This window comes from Pseudophryne corroboree, unplaced genomic scaffold, assembly GCF_028390025.1.
Source record: "Pseudophryne corroboree isolate aPseCor3 unplaced genomic scaffold, aPseCor3.hap2 scaffold_934, whole genome shotgun sequence".
NCBI classification, from domain to species: domain Eukaryota; kingdom Metazoa; phylum Chordata; class Amphibia; order Anura; family Myobatrachidae; genus Pseudophryne; species Pseudophryne corroboree.
In genome coordinates this window covers 115,205-133,768 of record NW_026970514.1, presented here as the reverse complement: position 1 = coordinate 133,768, position 18,564 = coordinate 115,205, and the positions used below count along the sequence as shown (strand labels likewise).

At 46.5% G+C, this 18,564-nt stretch overlaps 11 non-coding genes and 4 pseudogenes across 11 annotated transcripts; 10 read left to right on the top strand and 5 right to left on the bottom strand.

Moving 5' to 3' along the window:
• Nucleotides 1-477: 477 nt before the first annotated feature.
• LOC135047459 (U1 spliceosomal RNA) lies at nucleotides 478-640 on the bottom strand. Its single transcript, XR_010239501.1, has one exon. It is a non-coding gene; the product is annotated as a U1 spliceosomal RNA (small nuclear RNA).
• A 152-nt stretch (nucleotides 641-792) lies between these two features.
• Nucleotides 793-956, bottom strand: LOC135047498 (U1 spliceosomal RNA). Its single transcript, XR_010239532.1, has one exon. It is a non-coding gene; the product is annotated as a U1 spliceosomal RNA (small nuclear RNA).
• A 674-nt stretch (nucleotides 957-1,630) lies between these two features.
• LOC135047526 (U1 spliceosomal RNA) lies at nucleotides 1,631-1,793 on the bottom strand. Its single transcript, XR_010239558.1, has one exon. It is a non-coding gene; the product is annotated as a U1 spliceosomal RNA (small nuclear RNA).
• Nucleotides 1,794-1,945: 152 nt separating this feature from the next.
• Nucleotides 1,946-2,109, bottom strand: LOC135047499 (U1 spliceosomal RNA). The gene has a single exon (XR_010239533.1). It is a non-coding gene; the product is annotated as a U1 spliceosomal RNA (small nuclear RNA).
• A 593-nt stretch (nucleotides 2,110-2,702) lies between these two features.
• On the bottom strand, nucleotides 2,703-2,830 carry LOC135047474 (U1 spliceosomal RNA; annotated as a pseudogene).
• A 144-nt stretch (nucleotides 2,831-2,974) lies between these two features.
• Nucleotides 2,975-3,090, top strand: LOC135047481 (U5 spliceosomal RNA). The gene has a single exon (XR_010239516.1). It is a non-coding gene; the product is annotated as a U5 spliceosomal RNA (small nuclear RNA).
• A 282-nt stretch (nucleotides 3,091-3,372) lies between these two features.
• LOC135047485 (U5 spliceosomal RNA) lies at nucleotides 3,373-3,488 on the top strand. The gene has a single exon (XR_010239520.1). It is a non-coding gene; the product is annotated as a U5 spliceosomal RNA (small nuclear RNA).
• A 286-nt stretch (nucleotides 3,489-3,774) lies between these two features.
• LOC135047487 (U5 spliceosomal RNA) lies at nucleotides 3,775-3,890 on the top strand. Its single transcript, XR_010239522.1, has one exon. It is a non-coding gene; the product is annotated as a U5 spliceosomal RNA (small nuclear RNA).
• A 6,747-nt stretch (nucleotides 3,891-10,637) lies between these two features.
• On the top strand, nucleotides 10,638-10,801 carry LOC135047491 (U1 spliceosomal RNA). The gene has a single exon (XR_010239525.1). It is a non-coding gene; the product is annotated as a U1 spliceosomal RNA (small nuclear RNA).
• A 152-nt stretch (nucleotides 10,802-10,953) lies between these two features.
• Nucleotides 10,954-11,095, top strand: LOC135047533 (U1 spliceosomal RNA; annotated as a pseudogene).
• Nucleotides 11,096-11,787: 692 nt separating this feature from the next.
• Nucleotides 11,788-11,951, top strand: LOC135047489 (U1 spliceosomal RNA). The gene has a single exon (XR_010239524.1). It is a non-coding gene; the product is annotated as a U1 spliceosomal RNA (small nuclear RNA).
• A 152-nt stretch (nucleotides 11,952-12,103) lies between these two features.
• LOC135047532 (U1 spliceosomal RNA) lies at nucleotides 12,104-12,245 on the top strand (annotated as a pseudogene).
• A 692-nt stretch (nucleotides 12,246-12,937) lies between these two features.
• Nucleotides 12,938-13,101, top strand: LOC135047494 (U1 spliceosomal RNA). Its single transcript, XR_010239528.1, has one exon. It is a non-coding gene; the product is annotated as a U1 spliceosomal RNA (small nuclear RNA).
• A 152-nt stretch (nucleotides 13,102-13,253) lies between these two features.
• Nucleotides 13,254-13,395, top strand: LOC135047530 (U1 spliceosomal RNA; annotated as a pseudogene).
• A 692-nt stretch (nucleotides 13,396-14,087) lies between these two features.
• Nucleotides 14,088-14,251, top strand: LOC135047531 (U1 spliceosomal RNA). Its single transcript, XR_010239562.1, has one exon. It is a non-coding gene; the product is annotated as a U1 spliceosomal RNA (small nuclear RNA).
• The last annotated feature ends 4,313 nt before the right edge of the window (nucleotides 14,252-18,564 follow it).

Here is an 18,564-nt window from a genome sequence, read left to right as displayed (position 1 = left end):
AGTGCAAGCATTCCTGGGGGAAGGCCTGCCGCAGATGGATTTGCATATGGTGATGTCATCCAAGCAGTGGGTCAAAGTTGGCTTCAACCCTCATCTGCATATGAAAAGAGAAAAGGGGCGTGCAGGGCATGGCGGCCTTTTGCGGTGCTTGGATGACCCCTAGTTCGCATTAAACACCCCCACCCACCTTTGGTGTGGGGCTCATGTTGGCCATGCCCCATCCCCTGAAGCATTCAAGCTGATTTCTTGCAGCAGCTGGGCACTGTAACAGCTCCAGAGCTGCTCTGTAAGGCAAGTAAAAGATTGTGTGGGCTCTGCAGCACTACCTGTAGTTTGCATTGTGCATTGGAAGGCACAAAGTAAGCAGACGGGAGGAGAAGTCAGGATAGTGCACAAGGGTATAGAAGGGAGGGGCTCAAGATAAAAGAAGTGGAAACAGACAGCAAACTAGGCTGGAGAAAGACCTGAGACAAAGAGATCTGAATTATACGAGAGCCGACCAGAGGAAACACAAATTATGCAGTCAAGTGTCCCACATTTGGGGAAATCGTAGGAGCAGCACACCCAGAGTGCAATGGGTGAGCCTTGCCCTGGGAGAAGCAACTTCCTGATCATAGTATCTCACCTGGCAGGTAAGTAGGAGTTGGGCTAGAGCTGGGGAGGGTCGCTGCTCGGGCACCCCCCTGTCAAGTGAAGGAGATCCAACTGAGGCAGCACAAAGAAACTCTCGAAAGAAGAACAAGGCTAGAGGAAGATCTGAGACAAAGAAATCTGACTTTTACCAGAGCTGACCAGAGGAAAGCACAAACACAGTCCCCCACTACCACAAATAATGCAGTCGAGTTTCCCACATTTGGGGAAATCACAGGGGTCAGCATACCCAGAATGCAATGAATGAACCTCACCCTGGGAGAACAATCTTCATGACCATGGTAACTCCTATGCAAAATAAGTATGATTTGGGATAGGGCTGGGGAGGGCCGCTGCTCAGGCACATCTCTGTCAAGTAAAGGAGATTCAACTGAGGCAGCACAAGGGAACTCTCATCTGGGTACAACAACTGCAGGGAGAACACATATTTTCAGATGAACATGGGAGGGCAGAAGGCTGCCTAATACTGAAGCATCCCCAAACAACAAACCAAATGCAACAACTAGTAAAAGCATTCCAGGGTGAAGGTCTGCAGAAGACGGATTTGCATACGGTGATGTCATCCAAGCAGTGGGCCAAAGTTGGCTGGAACCCTCATCTGCATATAAAAAGAGAAAAGGGTTATGCAGGGCATGGCGGCCTTTTGCGGCGCTTGGATGACCCCTAGTTTGCATTAAACACCTCCACCCTCCTTCGGTGCGGGGCTCATGTTGGCTATGCCCCAGCCCCTGAAGCATTCAAGCTGATTTCTTGCAGCAGCTGGGCACTGTAACAGCTCCAGAGCTGCTCTGTAAGGCAAGTAAAAGGGTGTGGGCCCTGCAGCACTACCTATAGTTCGCATTGTGCGTTGGAAGGCACAAAGTAAGCAGAAAGGAGGAGAAGTCAGGATAGTGCGCAAGGGCATAGAAGGGAGCGGCTCAAGAAAAGAGAAGTGGAAACAGACAGCAAACTAGGCTGGAGAGAGACCTGAGACAAAGAGATCTGAATTATACGAGAGCCGACCAGGGGAAACACAAATTATGCAGTCAAGTTTCCCACATTTGGGGAAATCGCAGGAGCAGCACACCCAGAGTGCAATGGGTGAGCCTTGCCCTGGGAGAAGCACCTTCATGATCATAGTATCTCACCTGGCAGGTAAGTAGGAGTTGGGCGAGAGCTGGGGAGGGTCGCTGCTCGGGTACTTCCCTGTAAAGTGAAGGAGATCCAACTGAGGCAGCACAAGGGAACTCTCGAAAGAAGAACAAGGCTAGAGGAAAATCTGAGATAAAGAAATCTGAGTTTTACCAGAGCTGACCAGAGGAAAGCACAAACACAGTCCCCCACTACCACAAATAATGCAGTTGAGTTTCCCACATTTGGGTAAATCACAGGGGTCAGCATACCCAAAATGCTATGAATGAACCTCACCCTGGGAGAACAATCTTCATGACCATGGTATCTCCTATGCAAAATAAGTATGATTTGGGATAGGGCTGGGGAGGGCCGCTGCTCATGCACATCTCTGTCAAGTAAAGGAGATTCAACTGAGGCAGCACAAGGGAACTCTCATCTGGGGACAACAACTGCAGGGAGAACACATTTTTTCAGATGAACATGGGAGGGCAGAAGGCTGCCTAATACTGAAGCACCCCCAAACAACAAACCAAATGCAACAACTAGTACAAGCATTCCTGGGGGAAGTTCTGCAGAAGACGGATTTGCATACGGTGATGTCATCCAAGCAGTGGGCCAAAGTTGGCTGGAACCCTCATCTGCATATGAAAAGAGAAAAGGGGTGTGCAGGGCATGGCGGCCTTTTGCGGCGCTTGGATGACCCTTAGTTCGCATTAAACACCCCCACCCTCCTTCGGTGTGGGGCTCATGTTGGCCATGCCCCATCCCCTGAAGCATTCAAGCTGATTTCTTGCAGAAGCTTGGCACTGTAACAGCTCCAGAGCTGCTCTGTAAGGCAAGTAAAAGGGTGTGGGCCCTGCAGCACTACCTGTAGTTTGCATTGTGCATTGGAAGGCACAAAGTAAGCAGACAGGAGGAGAAGTCAGGATAGTGCACAAGGGTATAAAAGCGAGTTTCCCACATTTGGGAAAATCACAGGGGTCAGCATACCCAGAATGCAATGAATGAACCTCACCCTGGGAGAACAATCTTCATGACCATGGTATCTCCTATGCAAAATAAGTATGATTTGGGATAGGGCTGGGGAGGGCCGCTGCTCAGGCACATCTCTGTCAAGTAAAGGAGATTCAACTGAGGCAGCACAAGGGAACTCTCATCTGGGGACAACAACTGCAGGGAGAACACATATTTTCAGATGAAAATCTTGGTCATGCTCTGGTTTCTCTTCAGAACGAACAAATCTTTCGCCTTTTACTAAAGATTTCCGTGGAGAGGAGCAAAACCGAGTTTTATCTCAATTTTTGCATGCCCCATATTATTGGGGTTTCTTTTATCAGTTTAAAGACAGAACGAGTGTGCTTTCTTGTTAGCTTTAATGTAAGCTCATTTGCATAGAAATGACAGTAAATGTTTGTTTCTTTTCAAACAGAACTTTCTTGACCATGCTACTTGCTTGAAAGATCTGGGAGCACATGGAATACAGTACAAACCATGCTTATAGCAAGGAGAAGCCAGGTGAGAAATCTGCTTTCTTTCAAGTTGGGCGCTCACTTTGATCTGAATGAGGACTGCTGGCACAGCATTTAGGCGACAGGTGGAATCTTGGTCATGCTCTGGTTTCTCTTCAGAACGAACAAATCTTTCGCCTTTTATTAAAGATTTCTGTGGAGAGGAGCAAAACTGAGTTTTATCTCAATTTTTGCATGCCCCATATTATTGGGGTTTCTTTTATCAGTTTAAAGACAGAACGAGTGTGCTTTCTTGTTAGCTTTAATGTAAGTTTATTTGCATAACAATGACTATAAATGTCTGTTTCTTTTCAAGCAGAACTTTCTTGACCATACTAATTGCTTGAAAGATCTGGGAGCACATGGAAAAGAGTACAAACCATGTTTATAGCAAGGGGAAGCCTGGTGAGAAATCTGCTTTCTTTCATTCAAATTGGGTGCTCACTTTGATCTGAATGAGAACTGCTGGCATGGCACTCAGGCGACAGGTGGAATCTTGGTCATGCTCTGGTTTCTCTTCAGAACTAACAAATATTTCGCCTTTTATTAAAGATTTCCGTGGAGAGGAGCAAAACTGAGTTTTATCTCAATTTTTGCATGCCCCATATTATTGGGGTTTCTTTTATCAGTTTAAAGACAGAACGAGTGTGCTTTCTTGTTAGCTTTAATGTAAGTTTATTTGCATAACAATGACAGTAAATGTTTGTTTCTTTTCAAACAGAACTTTCTTGACCATGCTACTTGCTTGAAAGATCTGGGAGCACATGGAAAACAGTACAAACCATGCAGTATCACAAGAGCCTTTATTTGATCTTTCATGAAGATAGAGCAGAATTGAGGACACGTCAACAATTTCTGCCGAAGGTGGTTCATCTTTCCACATGGTGCCTTTGGCCACTGACACCTTCGTTGAGTCAAAGTCTCTGGCTGTGGTCAGAACTTTGAAAATTTATGTCACCAGAACGGTTCAGATTAGGAAAACAGAGGCTCTGTTTGTCCTGTATGCTCCCATCAGGATTGGGTGTCCTGCTTCCATGTAGACCATTATGCGCTGGATCTGTGGTAAGATTCAGCATGCTCGTTCCACGGCAGGATTGCCGTTACTGAAGTAGGTGAAGACCCATTCTACTAGAAAGGTGGGTTCATCCTTGGCAGCTGGTCGGGGAGTCTCGGCATTGCAACTTTGCCGAGCAGCTATTTAGTAAACACTTTTGCTAAGTTTTACAAGTTTGATACCTTGGCTGATGATAACCTTAAGTTGGGTCATTCGGTGCTGCAGAGTCGTACGCACTCTCCCACCCGTTCAAGAGCTTTGGTATAACCCCATGGTTCTTAATGTGACCCCAGCATCCTCTAGGTCGTATGAGAAAATAGGATTTTAATACCTACCGGTAAATCCTTTTCTCTTAGTCTGTAGAGGATGCTGGGCACCCGTCCCAGTCCATACTGTGTCTGCAGTTATTACTTGTGGTTATACACATGTTGTGTTATGGTTCTGGTCAGCTTTTTGCTGCAATTGTTCATGCCGTTGGCTTGTGTTCTGTTGAATGCCACTTTCTGCGGCATGCTTAAGGTGTGAGCTGGTAAGATGCTCACCTTAGTTTAACAATAAATCCTTTCCTCGAAATGTCCGTCTCCCTGGGCACAGTTCCTATAACTGGAGTCTGGAGGAGGGGCATAGAGGGAGGAGCCAGTTCACACCCTTTGAAAGTCTTAAAGTGCCCATGTCTCTTGCGGATCCCGTCTATACCCCATGGTTCTTAATGTGACCCCAGCATCCTCTACGGACTAAGAGAAAAGAATGCCCTTGCGCACTATCCTGACTTCTCCTCCCGTCTGCTTACTTTGTGCCTTCCAACGCACAATGCGAACTACAGGTGGTGCTGCAGGGCCCACACCCTTTTACTTGCCTTACAGAACAGCTCTGGAGCTGTTACAGTGCCCAGCTGCTGCAAGAAATCAGCTTGAATGCTTCAGGGGATGGGGCATGGCCAACATGAGCCCCACACCAAAGGAGGGTGGGGGTGTTTAATGTGAACTAGGGGTCATCCAAGCACTGCAAAAGGCCGCCATGCCCTGCATGCCCCTTTTCTCTTTTCATATGCAGATGAGGGTTCCAGTCAACTTTGGCCCACTGCTTGGATAACATCACCGTATGCAAATCCGTCTGCTGCAGACCTTCCCCCAGGAATGCTTGTACTAGTTGTTGCATATGGTGCTTCAGTATTAGGCAGCCTTCCGCCCTCCCATGTTCATCTGAAAAGATGTGGTCTCCCTGCAGTTGTTGTCCCCAGACGAGAGTTCCCTTGTGCTTCCTCAGTTGAATCTCCTTAACTTGACGGGGGAGGGGCTGCCCGAGCAGCCACCCTCCCCAGCCCTATCCCAACTCATCCTTATTTTGCATATGAGATCTCTTGATCATGAAGATTGTTCTCACAGGGTGAGGTTCATCCATTATATTTTAAAATAGGAAGGTACAAATTACATATTTGAATTGCATCTATGTGCTGGATTCAAATGTCCCCCCCCCCTTCCTTTCTCAATTGTGCCCGTCAGCAGCTATTCTAAGGTTGCTGCCAATGGGTGTGACACATTAATTTCTTCTGTGGGGTACACTGGACTCCACAAGGATTCACATTGGGGTGTAGAGTAGGATCTTGATCTGAGGCACCAACCGGCTCAAAGCTTTTGACTGTTCCCAAGAAGCTCAGTGCATTCTCCTCTATAACCCCGCTTCCATGAACAGGGAGCTCAGTTTGTAGTTGGTGCCTTCAGTAGCAGGCCACTTAACAGGGGCCTGCCTCAGGCAGCCTATTCTTAGCTATTAATTTTGACAAGAAAAGAAGAACTTGTTTTATGAGAATCTACAAGGGCTGCAGCAGGCTAGGTCTAATAGACATCTTTACTGCAGCTTCATCACTCCCAGCGGCGCTGTATACTCCCGTGCCCTGGTTGCTGGGTCACTGCAGCGGAGGCTCCGGTTTCATCCTAAGGTCAGTCACACACACACCACCCTTCCGGATCACGAGGCCGCTGATGAAGGGGAGCGAGGCCGTAGGGGGTGGGCCGTGTGCGCACTGCGGTGGATACTGATTACTGGGCAGCCGCTCCACTAGCCACCAGGTACAGTTAAGGAGCACAGGTCTGGGGGTTTTTCTCCTATATTAACCCAATTTTGTACTGCCCGCAGCGCATTGTGATAGGTAATAGGGCCTGATTCAGGTTGGATTGCAATCACAATAAGCGATCCAACTGCAAAAATTGCTAAGAGCATACGCATGTGCCTGCATTTTCTGCGGCACCCCGCAGAGAATGTGATCGCCTCTGCCTGTCAATCGGGGCGGGGAAGGGGGGGAGAGGTGGGTCAGCAACACTCCATTTCCAAGTCAGAGATGGAGCGGTGCGGGGGCAAGGCTTCAAAATGGGGTCTGCAACAGAGGAGACACAGGAGGCATGGTCACAGCGGCTGTATGACATCACATTCAGCCGCTGTGATCACAAAAATGGTGGCGGCTTCCTGCGCGCACATACAGTCTGCCCCAGCAGGAGCCTACACCATTTTTTATGATCACGCTGAACTGCAGTGCGACTGCAATTACAGCATGGTCAAGAAGGGAGGCGTCATGCTGGGTGGCCATGCCCTGTCACTGTGCAGGAGCCAGCACCGCTCACACACTAGTCCCCGGGTGCAGCCCCCAACCCCCGGGACACCCGGAGCAACAAAATGTAGATTCAGGCCACCAGGCCACGCCCCTACCTATGAAACCATGCCTCCTTTTTACCATTGCGCTGCTTATCTGCGCGCACTGCATTACAATCTCCCTCGCCACCTCTCTGGGTGTCACCAGTGATAGTGACACCTCTGCCATGCTTGTAGCAGCTGGTCCTAAGATCTACGCCTCAAACCCTGAGTGTTTGCCCTTGTGACTTGTTGATCATCATAGCGAAGCAGATGCTTACAGAAAACTGCAGGGGCTTAGATTGAAAATAAAAAAATTGATGGGTATAAGGTAGAGAGGAGCGGGTTCGGTTCTCCGAGAACCGAATTCCCCACAAACTCCACGTGGTTTACACTGGTCCAAGGCAGGCTCGGTTGTTCCCGCCTGACTCGGAAAACCTGAACAAGGGAAAATGTCATCATCCCGCTGTCGGATTCTCGCGAGATTCGGATTCCATATAAAGAGCTGCGCGTTGCTGCCATTTTTACTCGTGCATTGAAGAGAGAGCGGAGAGGACGTGGCTATGTTCTCTCAGTGGAAATCTCAATATCAGTGCTCAGTATCAGTGGTTACTTATTGCTGCTCAGTAATACTAGTAGTGTGTCTCTCCTGCTCAGTGTCAGTTCTCAGTAGTATCCTCATCAGTGCTCAGTATCACTGCTCATTGTCTTGTGCTGCATTGTGGTGCTCAGCATACTACAGTACATTACTAATAGTCCAGTGCTGCATCTTGCTGCTCAGTGTCAGTTCTAGTATCCTCATCAGTGCTCACTATCACTGCTCATTGCATTGTGGTGTTCTGTATACTACAATAACATAGTAATATAGTAACATAGTTTTTGAGGTTGAATAGAGGCAAATTGCCCATCGTGTTCAACCTGTTTTAAGTTGTGATGATTCTACATACTTGCTGAATAATGTTTTATGACTAGTTAGCTACTATAACTCATGTTACCCCCGGATTAACCATGTTGATATTTTAAGTATTATAACCTTGGATAGCTTTTTCATTCAGAAATGTATCCATTCCTTTTTTAAATCCAATTACAGAGTCCGCCATTACCACCTTCCCTGGCAGGGAATTCCACATCCTGATTGCCCTAACAGTGAAGAATCCTTTCCTCCATTGCGTTCTGAACTTTCCTCCAGTCGCAGCGAGTGACCACGTGTTCTTTTAATAAATAATTCCTCTGATAACTCTTTGTTATGTATCTTTACATATTTGAAGATATTAATAATATCTCCTCTTAGGCACCTCTTTTCTAGTGTATAAATATTCAGCCTAGTAAGTCTTTCCTTATAGTCAAGTACTTTTAGGCCTTTAATCAATTTAGTCTTCAGGATCTCTTACACTTCCATGAGCAGCAGAGTAGTGCAATGGAAGCATGCTGGGCCCATACCCCAGAGGTCGATTGATCGAAACTATCCTCTGCTATGTGCATTTTTTTTTTTATAATTAAAGTAATCAAAAACTGGGATTGATATTTTGGCTCTTTTATTTTTACTTAAAGTACAATAACTTTTATCATTTTAATTTGTTTTAATAGTATATTGACAGCATTGTTTTCTTTAAAAAATCCACTTAATTTTCTTTACCCTATTACTGAAATGGTAATTGACAAAAACAAACTACATTGTCACCAGAAGAGCAATGCAAAATGTACAAGTGATATATGAAAATCATCTTCCATCTTGAATTTCAATGATGCATTGGGACAACAATTTGTGAGAAACATCTTCACCCATAAAGAAAGATTTTCTTAATTCCTTACCTGTGTGCTGATTAGATATCACCTTGTTTTCACATTAAACAGACTTCCCCATGAGGAAGCAGCAATGATGCAGTGACGTTTCCTGGTGTCAACCTGTATTATTTCAGTAGACATTGAAATGAGGATGCATCTTTGATGCCTTTCCAATGAAGCAAGTTTAATTCAGTAATAGGTGAAAAACCATTCCTACAAAGGTGTTAATCAGAGACTTGGCTTTGTGTACACTTTTCAGAGAGCAAATTTGTTAGCATAAACATAAAATCAGAAAATGAAGAGCTGTTTAATCACTCAATTGTACTTTTCTGCCAGCATAATTTTTTTTCTCTGCAACCCACTGCTAAATTGTGCTTCCTAGCTGTTTTTTTATAAAATCACTTAATCAAATCTAACTCTGATTACATCAGAGAAGGCCAGGTACCCTACACCATAAGGGGGGTTTTTGAAATTTTGACTTGTCTACTTAAAGATCACCAAAATCTGATTACAAGGTCAATTACATCCCTGGGTGGGATTGAACCACCAACCTTTTGGTTAATAGCCAAACATGCTAACCGATTGCGCCACAGAGACACCTTGCAAAAGTCAATACTGACAAAGGCTAATAAGCATTCATCTAGAACGTTTCCTAGAAAAACTTTAAAAAGTCAATAATCTGGAGAATTTTTGTAAGAAACACATTGGTACTTTCCCATGATGAGTGAGTGCTTCAGGATTTCTTGCACTTACATGGGCTATTAACCAAAAGGTTGGTGGTTCTATCCCACCCAGGGATGTAATTGACCTTGTCAACAGATTTTGGTGATCTTTAAGAAGACAAGTCAAAATTTCATACCCCCTCTTATGGTGTAGGGTACCTGGCCTTCTCTGACGTAATCAGAGTTAGATTTAATTAAGTGATTTTATAAAAAACAGCTAGGAAGCACAATTTAGCAGTGGGTTGCAGAGAAAAAAATAACATTTTAAACCTACCGGTAATTTTTTTTTCTCGTAGTCCGTAGAGGATGATGGGGACTCCGTAAGGACCATGGGGGATAGACGGGCTCCGCAGCAGACATGGGCACTTTAAAAAAGACTTTTGATCTGGGTGTGCACTGGCTCCTCCCTCTATGCCCCTCCTCCATACCTCAGTTAGAGAAACTGTGCCCAGAGGAGACGGACAGTACGAGGAAAGGATTTTTGTTAATCCAAGGTCAAGATTCATACCAGCCACACCAATCACACCGTATAACTTGTGATATACTACCCAGTTAACAGTATGAAAACAACATAGCATCAGTCCAAGACCGATGAAAACTAACATATAACCCTTATGTAAGCAATAACTATATACAAGTCTTGCAGAAGTAGACCGCACTTGGGACGGGCACCCAGCATCCTCTACGGACTACGAGAAAAAGATTTACCGGTAGGTTTAAAATCTTATTTTCTCTTACGTCCTAGAGGATGCTGGGGACTCCGTAAGGACCATGGGGATTATACCAAAGCTCCCAAACGGGCAGGAGAGTGCGGATGACTCTGCAGCACTGATTGAGCAAACAGGAGGTCCTCCTCAGCCAGGGTATCAAACTTATAGAACTTTGCAAAGGTGTTTGAACCAATTTTGACCCACTGCATGGATGACATCACCATATGCAAATCCATCTGCGGCAGGCCTTCCCCCAGGAATGCTTGAACTAGTTGTTGCATTTGGTTTGTTGTTTGGGGGTGCTTCAGTATTAGGCAGCCTTCTGCCCTCCCATGTTCATCTGAAAATATGTGTTCTCCCTGCAGTTGTTGTCCCCAGATGAGAGTTCCCTTGTGCTGCCTCAGTTGAATCTCCTTTACTTGACAGAGATGTGCCTGAGCAGCGGCCCTCCCCAGCCCTATCCCAAATCATACTTATTTTGCATAGGAGATACCATGGTCATGAAGATTGTTCTCCCAGGGTTAGGTTCATTCATTGCATTCTGGGTATGCTGACCCCTGTGATTTCCCCAAATGTGGGAAACTCAACTGCATTATTTGTGGTAGTGGGGGACTGTGTTTGTGCTTTCCTCTGGTCAGCTCTGGTAAAAGTCAGATTTCTTTGTCTCAGATCTTCCTCTAGCCTTGTTCTTCTTTCGAGAGTTCCCTTGTGCTGCCTCAGTTGGATCTCCTTCACTTGACAGGGGGGTGCCCGAGCAGCGACCCTCCCCAGCTCTAGCCCAACTCCTACTTACCTGCCAGGTGAGATACTATGATCATGAAGATGCTTCTCCCAGGGCAAGGCTCACCCATTGCACTCTGGGTGTGCTGCCCCTGCGATTTCCCCAAATGTGGGAAACTTGACTGCATAATTTGTGTTTCCCCTGGTCGGCTCTCATATAATTCAGATCTCTTTGTCTCAGGTCTCTCTCCAGCCTAGTTTGCTGTCTGTTTCCACTTCTTTTTTCTTGAGCCCCTCCCTTCTATACCCTTGTGCACTATCCTGACTTCTCCCGTCTGCTTACTTTGTGCCTTCCAACGCACAATGCAAACTACAGGTAGTGCTGCAGGGCCCACACCCTTTTACTTGCTTTACAGAGCAGCTCTGGAGCTGTTACAGTGCCCAGCTGCTGCAAGAAATCAGCTTGAATGCTTCAGGGGCTGGGGCATAGCCAACATGAGCCCCACACCGAAGGAGGGTGGAGGTGTTTAATGCGAACTAGGGGTCATCCAAGCGCCGCAAAAGGCCGCCATGCCCTGCACACCCCTTTATTCTTTTCATATGCAGACGAGGGTTGAAGCCAACTTTGACCCACTGCTTGGATGACATCACCATATTCAAATCCATCTGCTGCAGGCCTTCCCCCAGGAATGCTTGCACTAGTTGTTGCATTTGGTTTGTTATTTGGGGGTGCTTCAGTATTAGGCAGCCTTCTGCCCTCCCATGTTCATCTGAAAATATGTGTTCTCCCTGCAGTTGTTGTCCCCAGATGAGAGTTCCCTTGTGCTGCCTCAGTTGAATCTCCTTTACTTGACAGAGATGTGCCTGAGCAGCGGCCCTCCCCAGCCCTATCCCAAATCATACTTATTTTGCATAGGAGATACCATGGTCATGAAGATTGTTCTCCCAGGGTTAGGTTCATTCATTGCATTCTGGGTATGCTGACCCCTGTGATTTCCCCAAATGTGGGAAACTCAACTGCATTATTTGTGGTAGTGGGGGACTGTGTTTGTGCTTTCCTCTGGTCAGCTCTGGTAAAAGTCAGATTTCTTTGTCTCAGATCTTCCTCTAGCCTTGTTCTTCTTTCGAGAGTTCCCTTGTGCTGCCTCAGTTGGATCTCCTTCACTTGACAGGGGGGTGCCCGAGCAGCGACCCTCCCCAGCTCTAGCCCAACTCCTACTTACCTGCCAGGTGAGATACTATGATCATGAAGATGCTTCTCCCAGGGCAAGGCTCACCCATTGCACTCTGGGTGTGCTGCCCCTGCGATTTCCCCAAATGTGGGAAACTTGACTGCATAATTTGTGTTTCCCCTGGTCGGCTCTCATATAATTCAGATCTCTTTGTCTCAGGTCTCTCTCCAGCCTAGTTTGCTGTCTGTTTCCACTTCTTTTTTCTTGAGCCCCTCCCTTCTATACCCTTGTGCACTATCCTGACTTCTCCCGTCTGCTTACTTTGTGCCTTCCAACGCACAATGCAAACTACAGGTAGTGCTGCAGGGCCCACACCCTTTTACTTGCTTTACAGAGCAGCTCTGGAGCTGTTACAGTGCCCAGCTGCTGCAAGAAATCAGCTTAAATGCTTCAGGGGCTGGGGCATAGCCAACATGAGCCCCACACCGAAGGAGGGTAGAGGTGTTTAATGCGAACTAGGGGTCATCCAAGCGCCGCAAAAGGGCGCCATGCCCTGCACACCCCTTTTTTCTTTTCATATGCAGACGAGGGTTGAAGCCAACTTTGACCCACTGCTTGGATGACATCACCATATGCAAATCCATCTGCTGCAGGCCTTCCCCCAGGAATGCTTGCACTAGTAGTTGCATTTGGTTTGTTGTTTGGGGGTGCTTCAGTTTTAGGCAGCCTTCTGCCCTCCCATGTTCATCTGAAAATATGTGTTCTCCCTGCAGTTGTTGTCCCCAGATGAGAGTTCCCTTGTGCTGCCTCAGTTGAATCTCCTTTACTTGACAGAGATGTGCCTGAGCAGCGGCCCTCCCCAGCCCTATCCCAAATCATACTTATTTTGCATAGGATATACCATGGTCATGAAGATTGTTATCCCAGGGTTAGGTTCATTCATTGCATTCTGGGTATGCTGACCCCTGTGATTTCCCCAAATGTGGGAAACTCAACTGCATTATTTGTGGTAGTGGGGGACTGTGTTTGTGCTTTCCTCTGGTCAGCTCTGGTAAAAGTCAGATTTCTTTGTCTCAGATCTTCCTCTAGCCTTGTTCTTCTTTCGAGAGTTCCCTTGTGCTGCCTCAGTTGGATCTCCTTCACTTGACAGGGGGGTGCCCGAGCAGCGACCCTCCCCAGCTCTAGCCCAACTCCTACTTACCTGCCAGGTGAGATACTATGATCATGAAGATGCTTCTCCCAGGGCAAGGCTCACCCATTGCACTCTGGGTGTGCTGCCCCTGCGATTTCCCCAAATGTGGGAAACTTGACTGCATAATTTGTGTTTCCCCTGGTCGGCTCTCATATAATTCAGATCTCTTTGTCTCAGGTCTCTCTCCAGCCTAGTTTGCTGTCTGTTTCCACTTCTTTTTTCTTGAGCCCCTCCCTTCTATACCCTTGTGCACTATCCTGACTTCTCCCGTCTGCTTACTTTGTGCCTTCCAACGCACAATGCAAACTACAGGTAGTGCTGCAGGGCCCACACCCTTTTACTTGCTTTACAGAGCAGCTCTGGAGCTGTTACAGTGCCCAGCTGCTGCAAGAAATCAGCTTGAATGCTTCAGGGGCTGGGGCATAGCCAACATGAGCCCCACACCGAAGGAGGGTGGAGGTGTTTAATGCGAACTAGGGGTCATCCAAGCGCTGCAAAAGGCCGCCATGCCCTGCACACCCCTTTATTCTTTTCATATGCAGACGAGGGTTGAAGCCAACTTTGACCCACTGCTTGGATGACATCACCATATTCAAATCCATCTGCTGCAGGCCTTCCCCCAGGAATGCTTGCACTAGTTGTTGCATTTGGTTTGTTGTTTGGGGGTGCTTCAGTATTAGGCAGCCTTCTGCCCTCCCATGTTCATCTGAAAATATGTGTTCTCCCTGCAGTTGTTGTCCCCAGATGAGAGTTCCCTTGTGCTGCCTCAGTTGAATCTCCTTTACTTGACAGAGATGTGCCTGAGCAGCGGCCCTCCCCAGCCCTATCCCAAATCATACTTATTTTGCATAGGAGATACCATGGTCATGAAGATTGTTCTCCCAGGGTGAGGTTCATTCATTGCATTCTGGGTATGCTGACCCCTGTGATTTCCCCAAATGTGGGAAACTCGACTGCATTATTTGTGGTAGTGGGGGACTGTGTTTGTGCTTTCCTCTGGTCAGCTCTGGTAAAAGTCAGATTTCTTTGTCTCAGATCTTCCTCTAGCCTTGTTCTTCTTTCGAGAGTTCCCTTGTGCTGCCTCAGTTGGATCTCCTTCACTTGACAGGGGGTGCCCAAGCAGCAATCCTCCACAGCTCTAGCCCAACTCCTACTTACCTGCCAGGTGAGATACTATGATCTTCACTGTTAGGGCAATCAGGATGTGGAATTCCCTGCCAGGGAAGGTGGTAATGGTGGACTCTGTAATTGGATTTAAAAAAGGAATGGATACATTTCTGAATGAAAAAGCTATCCAAGGTTATAATACTTAAAATATCAACATGGTTAATCCAGGGGGAACATGAGTTGTAGTAGTTAACTAGTCATAAAACATTGTGAAGGCAGGGGAGAAGAACAAGCGCCATATGGTGTAGTATTTTGAATAAATTGGAGTGATAGATAGGTATATACGAAGTAAGTACCGGATAGATTCTTGAGATTAGGCCTGTCTGTCTCACTAAATTCTTTGTGGCTGTTCCCCACCTAGGAGACAAAAGATCATCGCCATATGGTGTAGTAACCTCAGATATATCTTGGGGTACCCTCCCCTCTATTTCATGCGTACCAAAAGGAAAATTCAATATAGCATATAGGATATATTTATATCCAGGTAGATCAAGTCGGTCCAATATGATGTAATGGCTGAATCAGTCGACTGTTGCTGCCTTATATAGTATTATCAATAAAAAATTTTAATCCACAAAATAATAATACAAATTCAGATAAAAAATAAATAAAACAAATCAGAAAATCTTAGCTGATTGGTGTAGGCAGTAGTTAGGTCAGTCTCAACGCGTTTCGCCTCCAGGGCTTCCTCAGGAGAATACATCATATCAAAAGATACACATATTTATAGTGCTTTCAGTTTCATTTTGGCCAGCACTTCCGGTTCGCGTCATTTCCGGAACCGGAAGTGCTCGGTCCGACTTACATACTAAATGCATATGTGGCTTGATATTTAACATTAGATTGCATTGGTGGTGCAGTGTTAATATAAATTTTAGATCAGTCTGTATAAGTAGCGCAAGACGGACATAGAGTCCGTTTGCTCCGTGAAACCGGAAGTGACGCGGCTCGTCCCGGCCACTGCCGCGTCACTTCCGGTTTAGGTTAGAACCGGAAGTGCTGGCCAAAACGAAACTGAAAGCACTATAAATATGTGTATCTTTTGATATGATGTATTCTCCTGAGGAAGCCCTGGAGGCGAAACGCGTTGAGACTGACCTAACTACTGCCTACACCAATCAGCTAAGATTTTCTGATTTGTTTTATTTATTTTTTATCTGAATTTGTATTATTATTTTGTGGATTAAATTTTTTTATTGATAATACTATATAAGGCAGCAACAGTCGACTGATTCAGCCATTACATCATATTGGACCGACTTGATCTACCTGGATATAAATATATCCTATATGCTATATTGAATTTTCCTTTTGGTACGCATGAAATAGAGGGGAGGGTACCCCAAGATATATCTGAGGTTACTACACCATATGGCGATGATCTTTTGTCTCCTAGGTGGGGAACAGCCACAAAGAATTTAGTGAGACAGACAGGCCTAATCTCAAGAATCTATCCGGTACTTACTTCGTATATACCTATCTATCACTCCAATTTATTCAAAATACTACACCATATGGCGCTTGTTCTTCTCCCCTGCCTTCACAGAATTTCATGACTGAACATACCCAAGTCATATTCTGAAGAACTGAGCAGCCACCAAAGAAGTTTGGAGAGGTGTTTTCTGACGGAGCATCCACAACTGACTGAATCCAAACAGTAGAACCTGTTTGACGACCCTTTGCTTTAAAGGAATATTTGGACGCGAGACTAAGCGCACTGACCTTAAAAAAACTCCCAGTCATAAAACATTATTCAGCAAGTATGTAGAATCATCACAACTTAAAACAGGTTGAACACGATGGGCAATTTGCCTCTTTTCAACCTCAAAAACTATATTACTATATGTTACTATATTACTATGTTACTGTAGTATACAGAACACCACAATGTAATGAGCAGTGATAGTGAGCACTGATGAGGATACTAGAACTGACACTGAGCAGCAAGATGCAGCACTGGACTATTAGTAATGTACTGTAGTATGCTGAGCACCACAATGCAGCACAAGACAATGAGCAGTGATACTGAGCACTGATGAGGATACTACTGAGAACTGACACTGAGCAGGAGAGACACACTACTAGTATTACTGAGCAGCAATAAGTAACCACTGATAATGAGCACTGATATTGAGATTTCCACTGAGAGAACATAGCCACGTCCTCTCCGCTCTCTCTTCAATGCACGAGTAAAAATGGCGGCAACGCGCAGCTCTTTATATGAAATCCGAATCTCGCGAGAATCCGACAGCGGGATGATGACATTTTCCCTTGTTCAGGTTTTCCGAGTCAGGCGGGAACAACCGAGCCTGCCTCGGACCAGTGTAAACCACGTGGAGTTCGTGGGGAATTCGGTTCTCGGAGAACCGAACCCGCTCCTCTCTACCTTATACCCATAATTTTTTTTATTTTCAATCTAAGCCCCTGCAGTTTTCTGTAAGCATCTGCTTCGCTATGATGATCAACAAGTCACAAGGGCAAACACTCAGGGCTTGAGGCGTAGATCTTAGGACCAGCTGCTACAAGCATGGCAGAGGTGTCACTATCACTGGTGACACCCAGAGAGGTGGCGAAGGAGATTGTAATGCAGTGCGCGCAGATAAGCAGCGCAATGGTAAAAAGGAGGCATGGTTTCATAGGTAGGGGCGTGGCCTGGTGGCCTGAATCTACATTTTGTTGCTCCGGGTGTCCCGGGGGTTGGGGGCTGCACCCGGGGACTAGTGTGTGAGCGGTGCTGGCTCCTGCACAGTGACAGGACATGGCCACCCAGCATGACGCCTCCCTTCTTGACCATGCTGTAATTGCAGTCGCACTGCAGTTCAGCGTGATCATAAAAAATGGTGTAGCCTTCTGCTGGTGCAGACTGTATGTGCGCGCAGGAAGCCGCCACCATTTTTGTGATCACAGCGGCTGAATGTGATGTCATACAGCCGCTGTGACCATGCCCCCTGTGTCTCCTCCGTTGCAGACCCCATTTTGAAGCCTTGCCCCCGCACCGCTCCATCCCTGACTTGGAAATGGAGTTTTGCTGACCCCCCTCTCCCCCCCTGCCCCGATTGACAGGCAGAGGCGATCGCATTCTCTGCGGGGTGCCGCAGAAAATGCAGGCACTTGCGTATGCTCTTAGCAATTTTTGCAGTTGGATCGCTTATTGTGATTGCAATCCAACCTGAATCAGGCCCTATTACCTATCGCAATGCGCTGCGGGCAGTACAAAATTGGTTTAATATGGGAGAAAAACCCCCAGACCTATGCTCCTTAACTGTACCTGGTGGCTTGTGGAGCGGCTGCCCAGTAATCAGTGTCCACGCCAGTGCGCACACGGTCCACCCCCTACGGCCACGCTCCCCTTCATCAGCGGCCTCGTGATCCGGAAGGGCGGTGTGTGTGTGACTGACCTTAGGAAGAAACCGGAGCCTCCGCTGCAGTGACCCAGCAACCAGGGCACGGGAGTATACAGCGCCGCTGGGAGTGATGAAGCTGCAGTAAAGATGTCTATTAGACCTAGCCTGCTGCAGCCCTTGTAGATTCTCATAAAAAAAGTTCTTATTTTCTTGTCAAAATTAATAGCTAAGAATAGGCTGCCTGAGGCAGGCCCCTGTTAAGTGGCCTGCTACTGAAGGCACCAACTACAAACTGAGCTCCCTGTTCATGGAAGCGGGGTTATAGAGGAGAATGCGCTGAGCATCTTGGGAACAGTCAAAAGCTTTGAGCCGGTTGGTGCCTCAGATCAAGATCCTACTCTACACCCCAATGTGAATCCTTGTGGAGTCCAGTGTACCCCACAGAAGAAATTAATGTGTCACACCCATTGGCAGCAACCTTAGAATAGCTGCTGACGGGCACAATTGAGAAAGGAAGGGGGAGGAACATTTGAATCCAGCACATAGATGCAATTCAAATATGTAATTTGAACCTTCCTATTTTAAAATATAATGGATGAACCTCACCCTGTGAGAACAATCTTCATGATATAGAGATCTCATATGCAAAATAAGCATGAGTTGGGTTAGGGCTGGGGAGGGTGGCTGCTCGGGCAAGCCCCTCCCCCGTCAAGTTAAGGAGATTCAACTGAGGAAGCACAAGGGAACTCTCGTCTGGGGACAACAACTGCAGGGAGACCACATCTTTTCAGATGAACATGG